The sequence below is a fragment of the Falco punctatus genome, assembly GCF_963210335.1.
Source record: "Falco punctatus genome assembly, chromosome: 7".
NCBI classification, from domain to species: Eukaryota; Metazoa; Chordata; class Aves; order Falconiformes; family Falconidae; genus Falco; species Falco punctatus.
The window spans coordinates 65,694,740-65,714,702 of record NC_137587.1 but is presented as its reverse complement, the minus strand read 5'-3'; the positions used below and the strand labels follow the sequence as shown (position 1 = coordinate 65,714,702).

At 41.3% G+C, this 19,963-nt stretch overlaps 1 protein-coding gene across 5 annotated transcripts in view; it reads left to right on the top strand.

The window, feature by feature from the left end:
* IGF1R (insulin like growth factor 1 receptor) overlaps positions 1-19,963 on the top strand; it is a 188,642-nt gene that overhangs the window by 62,237 nt on the left and 106,442 nt on the right. Inside the window, exon 1 of one of the 5 annotated variants that reach the window (XM_080397200.1) lies at positions 284-13,242. The exons of 2 other annotated variants lie outside the window; for them this stretch is intronic. The gene's annotated coding sequence lies outside the window, so the exon portion shown is untranslated. Of the gene's footprint in view, positions 1-283; positions 13,243-15,484; positions 15,877-15,938; positions 19,949-19,963 lie in introns of those variants that run through there. 2 more of the 5 variants (XM_080397201.1, XM_080397199.1) reach the window with 2 other exon arrangements.

Below are 19,963 nucleotides of genomic sequence, written 5' to 3'. Positions count from 1 at the left end.
GCTGACTTTCTGTCTGTTTAAATCCTGCTTTAGAAGGAGGATAACAGTTTTTAGATAAGAATGCTTGGGAAAAAAAAAAAAAAAGGATTTGGGTCTTTTAGACTACATGCCTTTCTGGTGGTTGAATATGGGGGCGGTAAACATCTCTGTCATTACTAGTAATATAAATTCAAGCAGATCCGGTACCTGTGGTGGTTGGGCTGATATAAATTCTGTTGGTGCGGAGGACACAGTTAACTGATGATGGTGTGATTCAGTTGCCTTGTTTAGCTTTGTTCACCACCACGTTTAGCTTTGTTCACCACCACCCCTTTAATCACATAAAATTCCAAAGGTGGCACATTTATAAGTTTTGGGTTAGAAGTTTAAGTGTTGGTTTTGGTGTGGGGTATTGGTTTTGTTTTTTTATTACTATTTTTTTATTGATAGGCTAGGTGGAACCTGTATGGAGAATGTCCAGCTTGTAAGGTCAGGCACCGAGGCCTTGGTGTCCTGTGGCTGGGTTTGGTGACTGTCCCTATCACTTTGTGAGGAACGAAAAACCCTGGTGTTAAGTGGTTTTGTAAACCCACCAGCAAAGGGCTCAGTCTGCTCTCTGACTTATACCAGAGTCTTCTGGGGAGGGAGAGGGAAAACAGAGAACACACCAGTGTTGGTGGTGGTTTTTTGTTTGTGTGTTTGTTTTTTTTTTTGTCGTTGTTGGAAAATGTCACTGTGTTTGAAGGCTCCGGTTGCGCAAACTCAAAAGGGAGAGTGAGGCTTTGCCAGCAACTCTTTGTCCCTGTGGATCTTAAGAGTTTTAAGTTAGTATCACATCAGTGTCAAACGTGTTTGAAAAGCTTATAGCTTACGTTGAAGTCCGCGTCAGTAGTTTTCCACATTAGAAGGGATCCTTCTGATTCAAACTGGATGCATGTGTCAGGACAGTTCAGTAGACAATAGCTGCCTGTGCCTGCCAGGCTGTTAGGTCAAACAGATAGCAGGAAGCTGAGGTTTTCCATGCCCATAGGTCTGATCTTTTTAACCCATTGAGGCCCAGAACTGTTGCCTTCTCTTCCCAGTTCAGCATGGATGTACAGCACGTGTATGTAACACTGAGGCTTCCCTCACTTCTCGGATCATCTTAAAAGGCTTCTGTCAAGGATTTTTGGTATTAAAAGATACATGGCTATAGGTCAGCATCTTTCATATGAGCAGTATACCACCCAAGCTTAAAACTACATACCAGGGTGTTCAGGAGAGCCCAGTATGCACAGTTACTCCATAAATGCCTTCACAGGCCATACATGGTAGCTCAGAACCCTCTTCAGCGTGTGTTGCTTAGCAGAATAAAATCTTCTTGAGCAGTCCAGTAGATGCAGTAAGTAGCTGCAGATAGGAAACTACATAAACAGAGGAGAATGTTACTGGCTCTTGCAGGGACCTCAGTGATATCATTTTTCTCTATCTTAATGAAGCATTACAGTTAGTTTACATAGTGATAAATATAATAATTATTGTAGCGATGGCTGTGTGCCCAAGATGCCTAGAAAGCTGAACATGAAATCTTTTTAATGGCATCATAATGGTCTTTGTAAGTGTTACAGATTTCCTAGTGTTACGTATAATAAATAATGCACATTATTTTCCAGTGGACTTGTACAACTCGACAGTGTATAGACAGAGAAAAGGCTTCATCTTGAGAAACTGAATTTTTTCTGTGGCAATTTTTTCTGGTTAGACAGTGTTTGGCAGTGGCTGCTGGGGAGCAAATGTGCGTTTGTGGGAGTGGGGGGAGATGAGATGAAAAACATACTGGGCTTTGGAGAGTAAGCTTGGGTGCCTTCCTCTCATTGCTAATATATTTTTGTTTATTAATTTCTATTTTGTAAATAATAAGTTTCATAAGAATACACAGACTTAACGCAGTATGGCTTCCGTCCCTTCGCTGTCTTAAATCTCTCAAAGGAAACAATGTGTAGCCAGTGTGAGATGCTTGTTTGTGGATTCTGCTTCACTTGGCAAACTATGACTCTTTTCACTTTGGGTCCCATTCCTGGCAAGGGTCAAACATTTAACTACAGAAATCAGCAGGAAGCTGTTGGACCAAGATGCATCAGGCAAGAGAAAAGCTGTTTGTATGGGGATTTTTTCATTCTTTGCTTCTTCTGGCAGATTTGAATTAAAAGTATGTGGAAAAGTGTTAGGTCCTTAAATTTTTAATATTAAAGTGTACTCCTTCCTCATGTTTAAAATTCTACACCAAAAGTATCTGCACCACAGTAATTTGTTGAAGATGAACAATGAATTTTCAGAGTTAGTGCTGAATCCTGTATGGTCCCACCTTCCCGTATGCTTAATGATGATGGTTTCCAGCATCTCCACATTTTTAGGATGCATGAGTCAAGTAAGACTAAAAAGTCAGACTGTTGCATCTGAGTAGAACAAAATCCTGTATCCATAGCAACTACAAATGAGACAATATTAAAATCAGTGATTTAAAAAAATTCTTTCTCATGCCATATTTGTTTTGTTCTGTGAAAAGTAAGAGGGGAACAAGTAATAAGATGAGAAAACACTTATCTCTCTGGTGACTTTCAGAGCTGTTATTTCTTTATTACTTTGACCCATCTCAATAATTTGGATTATCACTTGTAAAGAGCATAGTATCTCAAAAGCATCTGGTATGGTGGTGGTGTGCAGATGACTACTTGATGAAACTTGGTATTGGGGAATTATTTTTCCTGTGATTTTGATGCTTTGGCAGGAAGGGAATGAAAAAGAAATGAGAGAAAAAGAGTGGCTAGTGAATAAAATATGTAGCCTTTTTGTTTAGGAATACAACATACATGGTCTTGTCTCCCAAGTAAAGTTTTTAAAGTCTTTGTATCTGTGAGTTCAAGCAGAAATAAGAGACTTTTAAATATCTGGTTGCATGATGAATCTTGTCCAGCAGAACCCTTCCAGCATATCAGAGTGCTTCATTGACCTGTGTGTTTGTATTATTACAGTACTCCCTTCGAACAGGGGCTTCAGGGTGTATGTCTCCCATTGCATCTGTAGCTGAGGTACTCCCCTGACAGCCTTAGAGGGAAGAACAACATTATCAGGCGAGCAGCAAAAGTTGACATCTTGTTTTAATGTACAGCGTTTTCTTTTTGTAGGCCCAATGCAACCTTCTAAGTATGAGGAATTTTGACATACCTTGTGGAGCTCACCAGACTGTTACATTCATGTTCTTGAATGTACCATACTCCGTGTAGGAGAGGTTTGTGTGATATATGCAGACATCTTTGTTTTGTATTTTTGAAAAACAAAACAAAAACCATATAATATGCACACAACATGGTTTTGTCATGTGCATGGTGATTGATCTAGTGAATCCTTTGTATTTTAATTATTCTCTGTCACCCTAAAGACTGTCAGTTTACATGGCTGAGTAATTCCAAGCTAGTAGTCGTTGATCACGTCTGATGTTACTTTAATTGTTGCTTATACTTTATTTCTAATCTTAACCAGGGACTTGCCTGGTCAGCCCATAGTGCCCAGATGCCGTTTAGTTGCACTGGTCAGTATCTTGAAATACTGTGGTAGATGTGGAGGTCTCTTGTCTTTTCCAAGGTGACTGGAAAAGCTGGTTATATATCGAATCATACTATGCCAAGTGCTGCTCCAGACTATGAGCTCTTTCATCCTCCTTGCATACTAGAAATGAATGGTTTTGCTTTGCCCTTTTGGATTCCTGCTGCAAGCTGGTGTGCTATGAGATGCTGCCAATACCTCTTTTTCCTAATGATTTAAAAAACCCCATGAAGTCGGCTTGCTTGGTGGAAACTTCAGTGAGTTCCTTCAGACCACGTTAAGTGGTCTCGCTGATGTTTCCTCGTTTCTCTCCTTTGACTACTGTGTGGCTGCCGGTGGGACAGGGGGGCTGGCAGGGAGGGGTTGCTGCCTTAGGGGCCAGTGCATGGTGAAAAAAATTTGCTTTGAGGAGGAGGGGGTGTCTCGCTGGCTGTGGAAAGCCAATTAGTGTGGGGCTGCGTAGTTTTAGAGCTAAGCGTAGCTCTGTGCTCTGTGTTGAGGGGGACCGTGCAGCTGTGTGGCTCTTTCTCAGAGCATGCGTTGGCCCGAGTAATAGTAACAGAGGCAGCCACAGCCCCTAAATCTGCTGTGCTGAAGCGCGGAGGCAGGTATGCATGAGTATTGGTGGTGCTGAGAGGGGGAGCGGGAAAGGAGGTGTTGGGTTGCTAGAGCAGCTTGCACGCAAAAAGCCGGAGTGGTCTGTTGGTTCAAGCTCAGGGCTGGAGGTTAGTGCAGCCAAAGCTCAAATTTGGGATAGACAATATACTTCCTGTGACCTCAAGTCAATCGCTTAATCTGAGTAATCTTACTTTGTGGTTTGCTTTCCTGTTTAAGCAAGGAGTGATAGTGTTAGCTGCTGCTGTCTCTCTCAGGTGTGTTAGGATTAGTGGGTTAAATTTAGTAAAGACGTGTCAGGCAGAAGTAGGAGATAAGTGTAGTAAAAATGTTGCCGATACTGAAATACCATCTAGGAGTAATCTTCTTGCTAATGCTTCCAAAGCACAAGTCTGCTGTAGAGAGGGAATCTCAAAGTTTGAACCGTTGAGTGCAGAACAGGTACCATTATATTGGACTGCTGCTAAGTCATACTGAGGTCTGATTATTATTGTCACGTTTTTCCTCATGATCAGTAAGAAGGCTTGTTTATAAACAGGTGAGTTCGATATATCAAATGGATCTGTCACTTTAAGGCTTCCTGTAACATTTAAAAATAGCAATTATATTGTGGGGGTCAAGTAGGTATATTGGTAAAAAGGATGACAGATTGCAGCTGAGCTGGAGGAAATTAAAGTTGTCTCCTCTTCTGCACAGAGTTCTCACTAAGACAGGTTGTATGCCCCGCTTGGATTACCTCTTTGCAACTCCTGCTGTCTGGCACAGATACCTTTCCCTCCAAATGCTGTCTCGGTGAGGGTTAACTGTCAGTGGAAATTCTGACTGCCTGAACTGGCTGCTTCTGACTTTTCTGAGCAAGATACTGGGTTACCTCTCCCTGATGTAATAGTTTATGGGTTCTTTTAAGGCTTTTAAATAAGTCCTTCTTAAGAAGCAGTACAGAGGGAATTGCAACTCTTTTTTCCTCCTTGTTTTTTTCTTTTTTTTTTTTTTTCCCCTCCCTCTCTTTTTTTTTTTTTTTTTTCTTCTTCTTCCCTTGGAGAAACCCTAAACCTGTGTAGAGTCTGTAAGGGGATTTTCGGGTGTTGGGTGAGATGAGCTGCAGAAGGGGAGGGTGTTCGATGTTTTCATTCTCCCTCGCCTGGAATGCTTGAGATTGAGTAACCAGGGTATCATCTGGCGTAGCTGAGGCCAGTGCTAAAGCTTACAAAAGAGCTTAAGTCATTTTAGTAAATGAATTTAGCTGTTGTCCATCTACATCCTGTGCTTGTTGTGACTTTGCTGATTCCCAGCTGTTTTCTATTGCTCCTGTGTCAGCAGTTGCTCCACCTCCTCTCCAGAGCTGGTGGAATAATCTGAGTGCTAACTTCCTCCGGGCAAAATCAGTCAGGTTTCCCTAAACCTCCTAAGTGATGGCAAGAGTGGGGCTGGCTCAGGCTTCTGCAGTGGGTTGGGAGTGCTCCTGCAGCTCCTCCTTCGTCTTTGCAGTTGGGGTGGCAGCGGCTTCTGTCGTTGCCATTAACTGCATTTAGAGAAAGGATTTTTATATCCTTGGGAGCCTTTTTTTTTTTTTTTTTTTTTTTTTGAAATGCACCAGTGTTCGAGTGCTCTAGCAGCTTGCTGTAGTAGAGGAGGAGGGAAACATAGGAATGCTTTCTACAAATTGCTCAGATTTCCTGGAGGCAGTAAGAGACAAGAATGTCATGGTAATACTTAAACCTGTGTGAAACAGGGCTTTTGCATGTTGTGGTAGGAAGACTGTTGTTAGTAAAAGAGTAGGAGCTTAAACAGGTGTTTATCCCAGAGGGTGCAAATTTCCAGAAAAAAGATGAGTTGAGGTTTCTGTTCTTTTCGATGTGCTGGTTGTACTGTCCAGGTTAAAGGTTCTCTGTCCCATGATGTCTATAAAGGAGGACGATTTGGGCTTTGTAAAGATTGGTCAATAATCTTGGTGATGACTTCTGTATTCAAATCAGTCCCACAGGACTGGTATACTACAGAATGTATTCGATGTCTTTTTCAAAGAATAAAGAAAAAAAATCTGCATTTCCCACAGATTACTTCTCATGGACTGAAAAGCCAGTCTTTCTTTTTAGTTATTTTGTCCCTCTTTTAGTAAAAATCTTTGGATGGAGTCTTTGTGAAGACAGAACGTCTTTATTAATTTGGAGGTAGTCAAAGTACAGGGACAAAATCCCTAGGAATTCTGTTTAGCGCTCTGTTTTTTAGCAAACACAACCTTAGGAAACTCTTAAGTATCTAGGGGATTATATTATGATTTGGTTTGAAACACAAGGATTTGAGAGGCAGGGCTGAAACCTGGTCTGTGGCTCTGAGTGTTTGGAGATCTTAAGCTGTTTTATGTGACCTTTTTGTCTGGAGTACAGGGAAGCCTCTAAGTCTGTGTTCAGTTAACGTTGGCTGGGTGATGGGAACATGGAATAGACTTGTTGTAGTTGTAACCTGGAAATGGTTTTAAATGGAGAAAGTGATCCAAATTTGTGCTCTTATTACTGAAATGTAGCCAGCTTTAGAGCATCTCTATCCATCGGTCTGTATTAGTCATGAAATAGTATAGGTTCAGCTGGAATGAGAGTAGGCATAAAAGTAGAAATATTAGTCAGAAATCTCTCAGAATCCTGGAGTTTTTTTGAGTCCTCAAGGAAAAACAGAGAAGAATTTAATTTTTTAGGATTCTTTCCCTCTCTAAAGAAATCTTCCTTCCCAATCAGCTATAATTTCAGTAACACAGGTTAAGACTGGTGCCATTGATTGCAGTGTAGCTTCTGCCACTCTGTGGACAGAGGAGCTAGTTGTGTGTGGTCGTCTTCTCTCCCCTCCTTCTTGCTCTTTTCCTCTGCTTGTGCTGTAATACTGAAATTCTGCAGTTCTTCAGTTGTAGTAGCTACTCAGTGGGAGTGTGAGAACTTGTGATGTAGAGCTCAGTTCTCACTTGTGAACTTCTTAGTAATTGATACAGGAAAATAGACCATTGCTGAAGTACACGAAGACTAGCACCCATTGGCTAGTCAATAAAATGTAGTTACAGAACTCTTCAAAATAAGAAAAAGAAATAATCTATAATTTTCTTCATTCTGCCAGTCTTGTTCTTGGGGCATCTCTGAGCTCTGTAAATGCTCTTACTCCTAAATTAAAAAAACCAAACCCCAAGCTATTATTTATTAAGCTTTGACTAAGGGGGAAGCTTTAACAAAACTTTACCAGTATTTACTGAAAAAAAAAAAAACCCTAAGGTGAAGTGGCTGAAACACTTTTTATAGGTTAATAGATGTGACTAGTATGAACTTGATACCTAAAATTAGAGGCTGCTTTTTGCATTGGTCTATCTTCTTGCATATATTTAATTCTCAGTTATGAAGGTTATGTTTTCTAAGCAGGGTTTAGGGACATGGAACAAGTTACGGATACTTAACTTGGCAAATAAATCTGTCCACACCTTATTTTCTTTTTGGGAGATTTGCTGAGAGTGAGGTGGTATGAAGGCAAGAAAGGAAGATGTGGAACTTGTGGGGAAGTCGCAGACTGTGTAAGATGACTCCATGAGAACAGCATCCTGTGATGCTATATAAATAATGAAATCTGAAAAGGGTATGAATGGGCTGATCAGGGTGGCAGGGTGTTTTGTTGGTTTCAGGTGAACAGGTGGAGTTGTTTTTACATGCATTGAGAAGGCTGGATTGGTATCATGGGCTGAGATACATTTATGTAAAGCTGTTGGAGTTTGGGGGCTTAGTGATTTTAGTTTTCCAGATGCAAACAAAAGGCATTGCTTTCGGAGGCTTGCCCTTTTCTGTGTGATAGCAAGAGCAAAAGTAAAGACCATGACAAAGCCTATATGGTTAACATTCAGGTGCAGGAAATAATCTAGTGTTGTTTTTATCCAAAGACTCTGTTTCATCAAAGTTTCTCAGTCAGAGATGCTTTTTCTGAAAGCTGTTGGTGTCAGTTTGGGGATAATGAAGGGGGAAGAGGATTTGGGATTAAAATTACTTGCTGCCTGGTATGTGCTATAGATAGCTGTGAAATAGTGCAGTTTGTTCGGGGACAGCTTTGCTACCTGGAAATAGAAAATAATCCCAGACTGAAGCTGTGTTCTGCCACACAAATTTTGTAAATAAAGGAACCTTGTCTGGAATGACATGTGAGTCCACCAAAGTACAGAGCAGCCTTTTCCCTCTGTGTGTTGTCAGAGGCTTGTAATCACAGCCCTGTTTTTAAGACTAGTGTTTTCTGCACTTCTGTGGTTAAAAAGAAATTGAAATTGTGGATTGACTGGGGGTGGTGGTGGTGGTGTCAAACAACATTGTGTATTTGATAAATGATCTTTAAACTCGTTTCTGATAATCTGACAGCTCCGATCTACATAGAGCAAAGGGGCTGAAACAAATCCCAGTAAGAATTAAGTACCTCTCTGCTGGTGTGCTGAGAGCTGAACAGCAGTGACATTCTGTGGTTAACTGGGATGCTGAATAATATTTTTCCATCATTGAAACCTACAGTTTGCTTTTGAACTTATGGATGTTTTTTTTTCTGTTAAAAGTATGTTTGCCTTGCCTTGTGTTCCTGATAAAGATGTGGAGTTAAAACCACAATAGTTTATTTAAATTTGGTTTTGTAATGAAATACTAATTTACTTCTCCAATGGTCAGTTGGCCAGAATCTAAACTTTGAACTGGCACTGGACGGTAAGGCATTTTAAGTACTGTTATTATAACAAGGTCATTGTCAATTTAGTTTTAGCTCTAAAGTCCTGTTTACTTAAAAAGTAAGAAAAGAAAGAAGGCAGTAGAATTGCTTGATAGGAGTAAGAATGTTTTCTATTTTAATTAAAAAATGTTGGTTTATATTCTCATACATGGAGGGATCAGCCCCAGCTAAGCAGCACTGATCTGGAATGCTTTTGCAATCTGAAAGGTGAAACTGCTAAGTGTGACTTTTTGGGGTGGGGAAAGTTTAACTTTACTGAAAAGCAGTAGAAAAAAAGTAGTGATGAAGAAAAGAGACAAAATGCATTTCAAGGGGATTTCAGTTATCATGGTTGACTAAAAGTAGGGGAACAATTAGGAACAACAGTTTGTAAAACTAGCTTTAAAAAATGTAGTATTTTATAGGCACAAGCTTTGCATATTTTCATTCTCTTTGGATAATGTCTGAATTTGAGTGAAGGAAAAAACCCCAGTATCTACAGTATGATTTATCCAATACTCGAAAACACTCCTTTCTTAGAGTAACTCCTTGCTTTTGAAAGGAGAATCTAAAACTTTTAGCATCACAACACCTCCTTGCATGTTGAAGTACCTTAATATCTGGTGAAGTGACTCGTTCAAGGTCACAGCCCTTGGCATCGCTTGAAATAGATGTCCAATGGCAGACTCGCTGTCCTCTGACATAACCACCAGACACATTTTTCCCCAGTGCATTCTAGAGCAGTGATGACTGCTCCTAACTTGAGAACATGAGAAAGCTGCATGGAGAAGTAACGATGGAAGTTTCACCACCCACAGTTTTAGTTAAGCACAGAGCATGTTTTGAGTATGAAAGGCCTTATACAGTCAGGTGAAGGTATAGGTGTTACAGGATGTAATGGAGAACATGGTCCGCCTGATAAAACAGGGTGAGGAATTGGCAGTTTTCTTGAAGTCAGTTAGTTTGCTTAATGTAGTACAGCAGTTGCAAAAAAAAAGAAAAAAAAAAAAGGCTGAAAACATAGTGAATGTAAACAGTTAAATGTTTCTGTTATCGTTTTACTTGAATTTTGATCTATCAAGCAGGTATTCCTCAAATTCTTTCTGCTCTTGATGAATTACTTGAACGAATGTAGACTTTGTCAAGGATTTATTTTGGTGTCCGGTTGTCTGCACTCTGCCTGCTGTTTTTCCTTCTTGAGGTATAGCAAAGCTTTTTCCCTCTTGGCTAAAACCAAAATCTTCAACTGCAGAAATAATTCGTAGAGTTTGAATACAAGAAATGAAAAATACTGACTTGCAATGCATAGATATGTTTTCCACTGAGTCTAAAAGTCAGCATAGATTTCAAAGCATCAAAGGTGCTGCTACCAGAATTTTATTATTTTGCTAGGAGTTAAGGTTAAAGGGTAAATTTTTGTTGCTATATGGACAGCTTGTAACAGAGCTTGTGAAAAGCTAATGCATGAGATGAATACAAACCTTTTTTTTTTCTTTTTTTTTTTTTTCTTGTTCCTGGGAGTCCAGTAGATTTGCAGCTTGTTCTGGGAAAAGGATGCAGTGAGGGGAAAGGAGGAGGAGGGATTCAGCTGCAGTTTTAGAGGTTCACAGAAATGCTTGTACTTTGGGCAGTTTGGTAACCCAGTGGGGTGATGTAAAATACCGTGCATTCAGAGGCTGGGTTGTGGGCATGGCACAGCATCCTGTGGTGGTCTTGCTTCTGGAGTTTTTTCCCCTCAAGAATTGTAGTTTGCATTGTGGCTGTATTAGAAGCAGAGCCTGTGCCACATGTATTCAGCTATCAAATAATCTCAGTACTTGTCTTTTAGTCTTATGTGTTGCTGATCTATACTAATTTTGATGTACTGGTCTTTAAATTCCACAAATGCCAACGCAACAAGCAGCAGTGTAGTGTATTGTGATACTGCTTTATTGCCAGGGTAGACAAAAAATGGGTGATTTGAAAAAAAAAAAACCAAACCCAAAACCACCAACAAAGTTGTGTCACTTTATTTACAAATTTATTGTAGAAGTTTTGCTTGGTGTGTGTGCATGTGTGGTGGGTGTTTTTATGTGGCTGTTATCTGGCATAGGCATTTTGTTTTATTATGACTAATCAACTGTCTTTCAAGCACACTCTTGACTCGGATGGGTTTTGTTCCTATGGTGATTTCACTTCAAGCTCTTGAAGGGAGGAGTGGAAGGAGAGTGTTTTTCCCTTGAGTATCTCATAGCTCTAAGGAGTTCGTCCTGAGTTGTGCAAACATCTATATCGCCCTTTTCTTCAGTTTCTGGAATTCTAGAATCACTATATATTTTGAAAGCCTCTTGGAACACTGCAACAGGATATGAGTCAAAAAGTCTTCGCAACTCTCAAAGTCACTTATGTTAGGTAAACTTAATCTGCAGATTTGACTCCCTTTGGTGTCCAACAGCTCCCTGTAAGATGGCCTTGGAGAGAGGGCACAGCATCTATTTTCCCCAAAGCAAATTTGCTAGTCAAAGGGTGCTGTGTATGTGCCAAGGATTTTCGCTTTGTACAAATTGTGAAGAGTAGGTGAATTGCTTTTCATAGAATCACAGAACGGTTTGGGCTGGAAAGGTCCTCAAAAACCATCTCATTCCACCTCCTGCTGGCCCAGGCTGCTCCCAGCCCCATCCAGCCTGGCGCTGAGCACTGCCAGGGACGGGGCACCCGCAGCTGCTCTGGGCAGCCTGTGCCAGCGCCTCGCCGCCCTCAGAAAAGAATTTCCTCCTAATATCTAACCTAAACCTGCCCTCTTTCAGCTCAGCACCATCCCCCTTGTCCTGTCACGCATGCCCCTTAAGAAGCCCCTCTTCAGCTCTCTTGCCGGCCCCTTCACGTGCTGGAAGGTCTTCCCAGAGCCTTCTCTTTTCCAGGCTGCACAGCCCCAACTCTCTCTTCAGAGAGGTGTTGCATCCATCCGTGGTGTCCTCTGGACTTGCTCCAGCAAATCCATGTCCTTCTTAGGCTGGGCCCGCCAGGGCTGAATGCAGTACTCCAGGTGGGGTCTCATGAGAGCAGGAGAGAGGGTGAGAATCTCCTCTGCTAACCTGCTGGCCGTGCGTCTTGTGATGCAGCCCAGGATACGGTTTTAATATGTACCTATGCATTTCAGTATTTCTGAATTTATTAAGGAATCGATGACGTGTGTGTACACATCAATAAAAAAAAGTTTTGAAAATGGCCTTGAGTGTTTTTAAAAATACAGGTGTTCTTGCAATTAGTGTTTTTCAAGCTGGAGAACCTGTAACACAGCTCTTCCCTTTTTGTCTACAAAATGTTGCTGAGACCACTTTCCTTCCGTGCTTTGTTCACTGGTGTCCTGATTCCACATGGGTGTATGAAATTCAGTGCTTTGCGTTTAGAGTAGCAACATTGGTTGGTTTCATTTCCTGAGCCTGGTAAATGTCTCTAAATGTGTCAGATGCCGTTTCAGTGCTTTGCCAGAGCAGCAGTTGGAGCAACAGTTGGTAACGCTTGGAAGCATACCTGATGGCTTTAGTCATCTGAACGTTGCATTTTTGTCTGGTGCTAGAGAGGTGAGCAGAGGATTTGGATGGCTCGCAAGCCATACAGTACCTGAACAGTGGTTTTGCGTTTCCCTTAAGGCAATAGAAGACTTCTGAAATCCATACAACAGAAGATATTAATGTTTTGTGCACTCTGTTGAAAGCATTTGCTTGTTGTTGGAATGAGAAGTGTCTCGTGTCATAGAAAGAGATGGAAATAGACTGTAAATGTGTTACTTTCTTTTTTTACTCAAGTTTAATTCCTTTGTATGTTGGCTAAGATTCTGGTCGGTAATCAGTGGCAGGTTTTTGCACTTGGCCAAATCAGCCTGTTGAGAGAGGATGGAGTACATCCCACATGGTAAAGCCTCTTTATTGCTCCCTGGAGGGAAGGAGGCTTCAGATCTACCACCTGGACCCCTGCCCCTCCCTTCTTAGACCTCACTTGGCTGCTGGATCTCTCCTGGCAGCCACGGCTGGCTTGGGAAGCCTTTCATTGCTTCCTGGACTACTTCCTGAAAAGTCTTTAGGGGCTCAGTGAGATAAACCTGCTCGTTTCCTCTACGGTTTCCTGATGACTGGTCCACAGGACAACTATTCCTGTTTCTAAGGGGGGTGGAGGGTGGAGAGTTTTTCTTCTCCACACACTTCACTGGCCAGTCGCAGTTATGGGGTGCTGGTTTGTCCATACTTTTGCGGTTTTACTTTTTTCATGTTACTGGTGTTTTTTTTCTCATCCAGACAGTTTAATATGTTTAAATTTTGCCAAACTTCTGATGGCCATAGGATATTTGCACATGCTTCGAAGTGGGGTCAAACAGAACTGGTAAGTCCTTTCCTTCCATTGCAAAGCAATGTTGCAGGTTGTAACTTTTCCTGACGTTGAATCTACCTAATAAGCTATTTTGTAGAAACCATTTCAACTTCTGTTCTCCAGGGAAAGATACTTCCCCTCCCCTCTAGCAGAATTCTCTCTTTGGGATCTCTCACTGCTACAGTAGTTGGCATTTGGACTCTTCAGCCTTTAATCTCAGTACTTCTCTAATTGTTCAGACTTTTCAGTTCTGTGTTGCATTTAGTAGAGTTACTGATAATTTGTGATCAGAGCTTTCCCCTCAATGGGGTGAAAATAACCCCCTCTTTGGCTGTTCCATTGTGGCTGTTTGGTGCTGCTGACCAGTTCAAAATATAAGGTATTCAAATGCATTAATTCAATTTACAGATGGAATATATTGTGATCCTGTATGAGTATATAGTGGCTTCTGTGCCTGTGTGCAGTCTTACATATAAATGAATAATGCGTTTATTCTTGGTAAGTAGTTTGTTTCTAGGTCTTTATTTTAGAAAAGAGAAAAAAGTTCTGCTTTGTCTGGTTGCAGTCTGTATCATCTGCTTTTCTTATTGTTTAGTTATCATACAGTGAAGTGGCATTTTTAGTGCAACTCCCAACTGATTTATGGTAGTTATTTTTAACAATAAAAATAACTTCTGCTAATTTATATTAGGCAAATGTAGTCAGTGAATTCAGAATATAAACGGGAACTTTGTTTTGGGTAGTGGAAGAGCCAAAACAGAGTAGAAGTTAACTTGCAGTGGTGGCTTAAGTTGTAATTAGATCTAAGAAACACTGCAGTTAATAGTACTTCCCGTATTTCAGGCTTCTAAATTTCCAGAGCTTTGAAGTGAAGGACAATGAAGTATAGCATGTGGAAAAAAAATTCAGGTCAGTCAATCTATTACTTGTGAATGAGTCTTTTATTTTATTTTATTTTATTTTTTTAAAAAAGGGGGGGGGAGCGGGGAGGAAAAAAAGTATTGTCACAGCTGACAACAGTCTAGATGGTAGCTCAAGAACTACCTAACCCCCTAGCTCCGGCACTGCCTACTTGAGGAGGTGCAGAGTTAACTGCATCTTTAGCCTAACTGGCTGCAGGAAATAATCTTAAAATTTTAACTGTGTTATTCTTTTGAATGAGAGTTAATAATCCCCCAAGGAAGCTCTTTAACATTAGCAATTATTTCTTACTGAAAAGTCTTGATGGTTCTTGTATTCAAAGTAATTGTTTTATGGAGGGTTTTGTTTTCATTGTGCAATTAGAGTTAACAAAACACATTGTGAAGATTTCCATTTTTAAAATTCAAGTTCTTATCGTGGCTTCAAACACCTGAACTTCCTGACTTACCCAGTCTGTCCTTAGTTTTGGTAGCAACAGATAATGGTGTGGCATGTTGAACGGTACCCTTCTTACAGAAGGGGTATGTAATGCGTAGTGTGTATCTGCTGCTTAACTATAACTGCTCAGCTGTGTGGAATTGAGAGACTGGGCTTGGAAAACTGATGAAATGGGGACTGGTTGGTTTTGGTTGTGTCTCTTTTGGTTTTTCTTTTTGTTTTTCCTCTGGCTGTAAAGGATGTGCAGACCTAAGTGTTGCTTTTTTTATCTGTCTATAAGAGCCTGGATGATTTTGTGGTGATGAATTAAATGCACAGATGAGACCAAATTGAAATTTGGGGAAATAATATGGGGGAGATTTGAAGACTTGATTTGCAGTGCAGGACTTGCTGGCTTTGATTGCTAAGCTGCTTTGTTTTCAGTTACTGAGGGCAGTTTCATTTCACATGCCCACCCTTGCATGAGCCTGCATTAGGAATGCCATCTTTCCAGAGTGGTCAGTGGTCTAATTTATCTTTTTAATTTAACTTAGAGATTGTTGATGGTACGGAAGCAACCTGTATTACTACATATAAAGCCACAGACAGCAATGCCTGTGTGATCAGATAGCAGTGCTGGTATTTTGGGTATAGGATCAATGTGTTTTCCTACCTGTTAGGCAAGTTACTGATTCCTGTCTCTTTGTTGTACACAGAAGCGCCTTTGAAAGGCTGAGATCTGAGCTCTGTATGTCCTCGGCTTTTGAGAAGCTTGAGCTTGAACACGTGGCTGGGCATCTTGGAGCCACCAATTGCTCAGAACCTGTATCGCTCTCTATTAGTTCCCTTTTCTATGAACAAGTTCTTTCTGTAGCTGAAATGAGCAGGTAGTCTGATATTTTATATTATCTGGTGATGACACCATTTTCTCTAGCTTTCAGTAGTCCATACAAGTCTGTACTGGTAAGAACTTGTGGCAGGAGAGGAGGGGAGGAGGACTGGAGTAGATGGCAGTTTGTCAGTTAATATTTATTTTTTTCTCCTAGTAGTATTGTATTAATTTGGGGGGGTGGGGGGAGAACTGAAACTGCTTTTCATAATCTCAGCATCGCTGAGTAGCAGCAAGCCTAACAGCTGTAAGCGTCTGCTCAGTGGGGACCTACTGCTGCCAGAAATCGAGCTGATAATGATGAGCAGCTCAGTAGTGTAATTAAGGTCATAATAACTCTAACAGCTCCTTCTACCTTGAACACGAAAATCCAGGAAATCCACCATGCAGGAGAGCAGGCCGGGAGTGGGTGCTGTTAGGTAGAGAGCTCTGAATGGTTGTGTTGGGAAAAAAAAAAAAGGGGGGGTGGGTGGGTGGGTGGGTGGGTGGGGGCTGGGAATTCAGAGAAATCTAAGTTGATCTTAGTGGAATATTTGATACAAATATCTTATGGTTTCAGGACATCTTTTCACATCACATTGCTGGAAATAGTTCTTCCACAACTCATCCGCAGTATGCACAGCTCTGTGCTGTACTGGAGGTTTCCTAATAGTAGCTAGAAAGGTTCTGTTGCTTCTGAAACTGGAGGAAGGTGGTGTATAAGCTGTGATCTAGCCCATGCTGTGGTGGGGAGAGTGGGTGAGGGTAAGGCTTAAGAGATCCAGGAGATCCCTTCCAGCCTTGGCGTTTTTCCCTGAATTTCTGAGGTGTGATTTGGGAAACATCTGAAAAATAGTTGTCAGTAAATGCTGACAATGTTAATTATGTCATTCAGAGGAAAGTAATGCTCTGTTCAAAATCAGGGAGGTGTTTGAGGAATGAAGAAATAGGTACTTGAAGTAAAACTGCATATGGCATAGGTGTACTGTAAGTATGCTCATTTCTTTTTTGCTAGCTGCTATGACATCTTTGGAGGAACTATTGTCTTTTAATCTACTTCCCAAATGTCAGATATGGTTAGTCTTCTGCATTGAGTTTATGACCTGTAAAAAAGATAACATCATTGTAATTTTAAGCTGTCCCCAAAGCTTCTCTTGTACTTGACATAAGTTAAATGACAGATCTTTAAACCAAAGATTTTTGGTTAAAAATACTTCTGGGCTAAGACTTAAGAGTAACTTACAGCCCAAAGGAAGTCCTGTGAAAGCTAAGCAGTAAACTTCTTAGAATAGGTTTCATAATGCAAGTTTTTAACTGTAGTAGCATTAGTGGTGGCTGTTGATTTCCAAAACTGCATTTTAGTTTGTGTCTTAGTAATAGGCAAATTGGTTAAGTTGGACTTCTTTTTTCTGAAAATAGCTGGTTTCCCTGATACTGTGCTTTGGCTGAAAGAACTTAACCACATTTCAAAGTGTGGAAGAAAGTACTTAAGATAGTGCATTGGTGGTAACATGCAACCTTGGGCTGCTGAAATAAGTTAGTTATTGTGGCTTGGGAGCTAAGTAAGTATCGGCCCAAGTGGACGGCTTATGGCAGCCTGACAGAGTGTCTCATTGTCTTGCAAGGGCAAAATGACAAGTTCCTCTATGCAAATCCTGCTTGCGTAGCCCCTGGGCAGAGGGCTGTGCTGCTTACACCTCTCTATACAGTGATCTAAATGTAGCTATAACTAGCAGTAGTACATTTTCCAGTGGTTATTAAAATCCGTGAAATTGGAAGAGTAGCCAAGTGGGGTTGAAATGGATTTGCACCCCATACAGAAATAGTGTGCTGCTGTTTTATTTGGTGTGTGGATTTTAAAGCACTGCAAAGTCAAAAGTGCTAGGAAAAGTAAGTTTCTACTGACTTTCAGAAGTATAAAAGCGTCGATGGCGAGTAGGTCTTCATCATTGTCATTTTGTAAATGGGTCCCGTAATGAGGTGGTCGGTTCGGAGGCTTGTGTGTCCGGTATACAGCATTGCAGGGAACGGTCAGCAGCCCGAGGAATGAGTCTGGTGTGATGGGAGCATCAAAGCCTTGTGGGATGCTTTTCCTGAGTCTAATCAATAATTAAAGCAACAGTTGGAAACCTTGGTAATACACTTCGGGTTTAATGCATGAGGTTAGAGTGAGGGAGTGATGAGACAAAGTCTGAACTGTTTGTCTTCCCTGCTTGTTTTGATGGCTTGGAAATTGTGTGGTACCATAGGGGAAAACGGAAACATAGATACGCCTTGTGAAATGAAAAGTGACCATCTTGGAGTGTTTGTAATCTTGTACACAGAAAATGCTTTTGTATCCTCAGAAAAAGCTGTGTTCTGTGCTTCATTTGCCGTCTTGATTCCTTAGAAAGTAAATGTTGTTGACCGAAAGTCTGTTTAATGCTTCAGAGAACAGGTTTCTGTGATTGTATTTCTGGTGTGATTTTTTTTTTTTTTCCCTTCCTTGCACTTTTATGAGAGATCAGAGTTTCTTTTGCATAAAGATCGTTGAGTGTCTCCTCTAAAAGGCTTGTGATGTCTCTCCAGAGTTGCTGCTTTCACACATACCTGGGGAGGATTCCTGCTCCGTGTTACTGGGAGGCTGGAAGTGGGATTTCTGCTCCAGGTGGCTGACTGCGCAGTCAGGTTCTCTGTGCTGCAGCTGTCTGCGTAGAGGTGGTGTTTTCCTGTACCAGAGGATTTTTATGTGCCAAGGATGTGTTTTTCAAAGAAATGCATGCATGTAAATAAGTCTGTGTTTGTGTTTTGTTTTTTTTTTAAATTCAGGGTGTGGTTATAGCAGGCTGGCTCTTTCTGTACTGGAAGTCAAGAAAACAGCAACAACAAAAGGGGTGCAGCAGATGAAGCGCTGAGGAGACCAAGGGAGTGTGTGTTTTTATAAGTGGTGATTAGGGAGGGTAACTGGGTGCCTCCTTCTCCCGCCTGTGCGAGGCCCTGTGTCTGTTTTAAGCTGCTCCAGGCACTGCAACCGGGCCTCAGCAAGCGTGTCGGTGTGAGGCACCTCGAAAGGGGGGAAGGAGAAGGGTGGCCTGTTTCTGCCCTTTGTGTGTGTGTGTGTGCGCGCGTGAAGAGGAATGACATGGAGCTTGGCCTTCCACACAGCTTTTTAAACCCGTAGCCTCCCCAGGCTTGAACTGAGGATGCTTGTTTGCCATTAGACCAGAGGTTTTATTGTTGCTTGCATCCCAGAAAGAGGTTTCTCCTGGCTCTATTTATACGCCAGTGCTGTTTGAGCTGGCTGTGATTGGGAGGAAGGAGGGAGGAATGAATATTGTGCCCTCTTGTTTTTCTCTTGTACAGGAAGAAGAAAGCTGAGGAGCCTGTCCTCCTTCTCTGAGTCAGCTGTGGTTACGGTTTGCTGAGTAGGCGTGCATGTTTTGAAAGGAAAAGCAGCTTCAAATTAAGTCAGCTAAATACTGTGCCCAAATAAGTTTGGGGAAGTTCCCCCGCCTTGGACATACTGTTTGTTAAGAGCTGACAGTTTGGGGCAAAACTGGTTTATGATAATTGCTAAAACTATTGTATGCATTGGGTAATTCTTGAGCTAAATAGGAAAATTCCACTTTGCTAGCTGTTGTTGCCGCAGCGAGTTGAGGTACTGAGCTGCAGGGAGAAAGCAGGATTAAGTATTACAGCAGTCGTATGATCTCCCTCCTTGTAGGTACATCCAAATCTTGCTAGTATAGCAATGGTGAGCTATCTGCATGCGTACTGTGCATGGTATGTTGGGTGACTCGTGGTCAACATGAAAAACAAGGGTCTGGAAGAGAACTTCCTAAAAATTGGAAGATAACTGGTGAGTCAGGAGGGAGAGTCTTCCATGTGGTGCAATAGAAGGGAAAAGGATGCCCAGGGAGTTCCTGTAGGAGTATGACAGCACAAAAAAATCATCTGAAACTGATAGGTAAATGTAATCATATTATGAAGCAGCTCTCTAACAGTATCAGAACATGACACACACAGAGAGAAAGCCAGTTCCCCTGCTGTTCCATCTGGCCTGTTGTGGCCATACACAGCAAAATCATTTACTTGAGAGTTTCAGTTAAAAAAGAAACTGATATGTGAATGTTTGTCTTAAGCAAACGCTTTAAGAATGTACTACACTTCAAATTTGTGAGTAGTCCTGTTGATACCAGTTTAGTGCTCCAGGGATGTGAGAACTAACTTCATTTGGCACTGGTTCTTTCCATACAAAAACAAATGCGTGCTCTGTAAGGTGTGCAGCTTCTCTTTTCTGGTATCAGTTGTGGAAAGTACTGGGATGCTCCAGTGGATTTTTGAGTGAGCTGCACACAGATCCTTGTAGATAAAGTGGTGATGCCTGCAGTCCCAGTTATCAGTACAGTGTTGAAATATTAACTATAGGTGATGATGAGTGGACTGACAGGTGACTGAAAAGATTGGAAGTACAAGAATATCGGTGTCCAAGTAGCAATAAAATGGGTGACCTGTTGCTGAGATAAAATGGAGGTAAGTGAAGTTCCT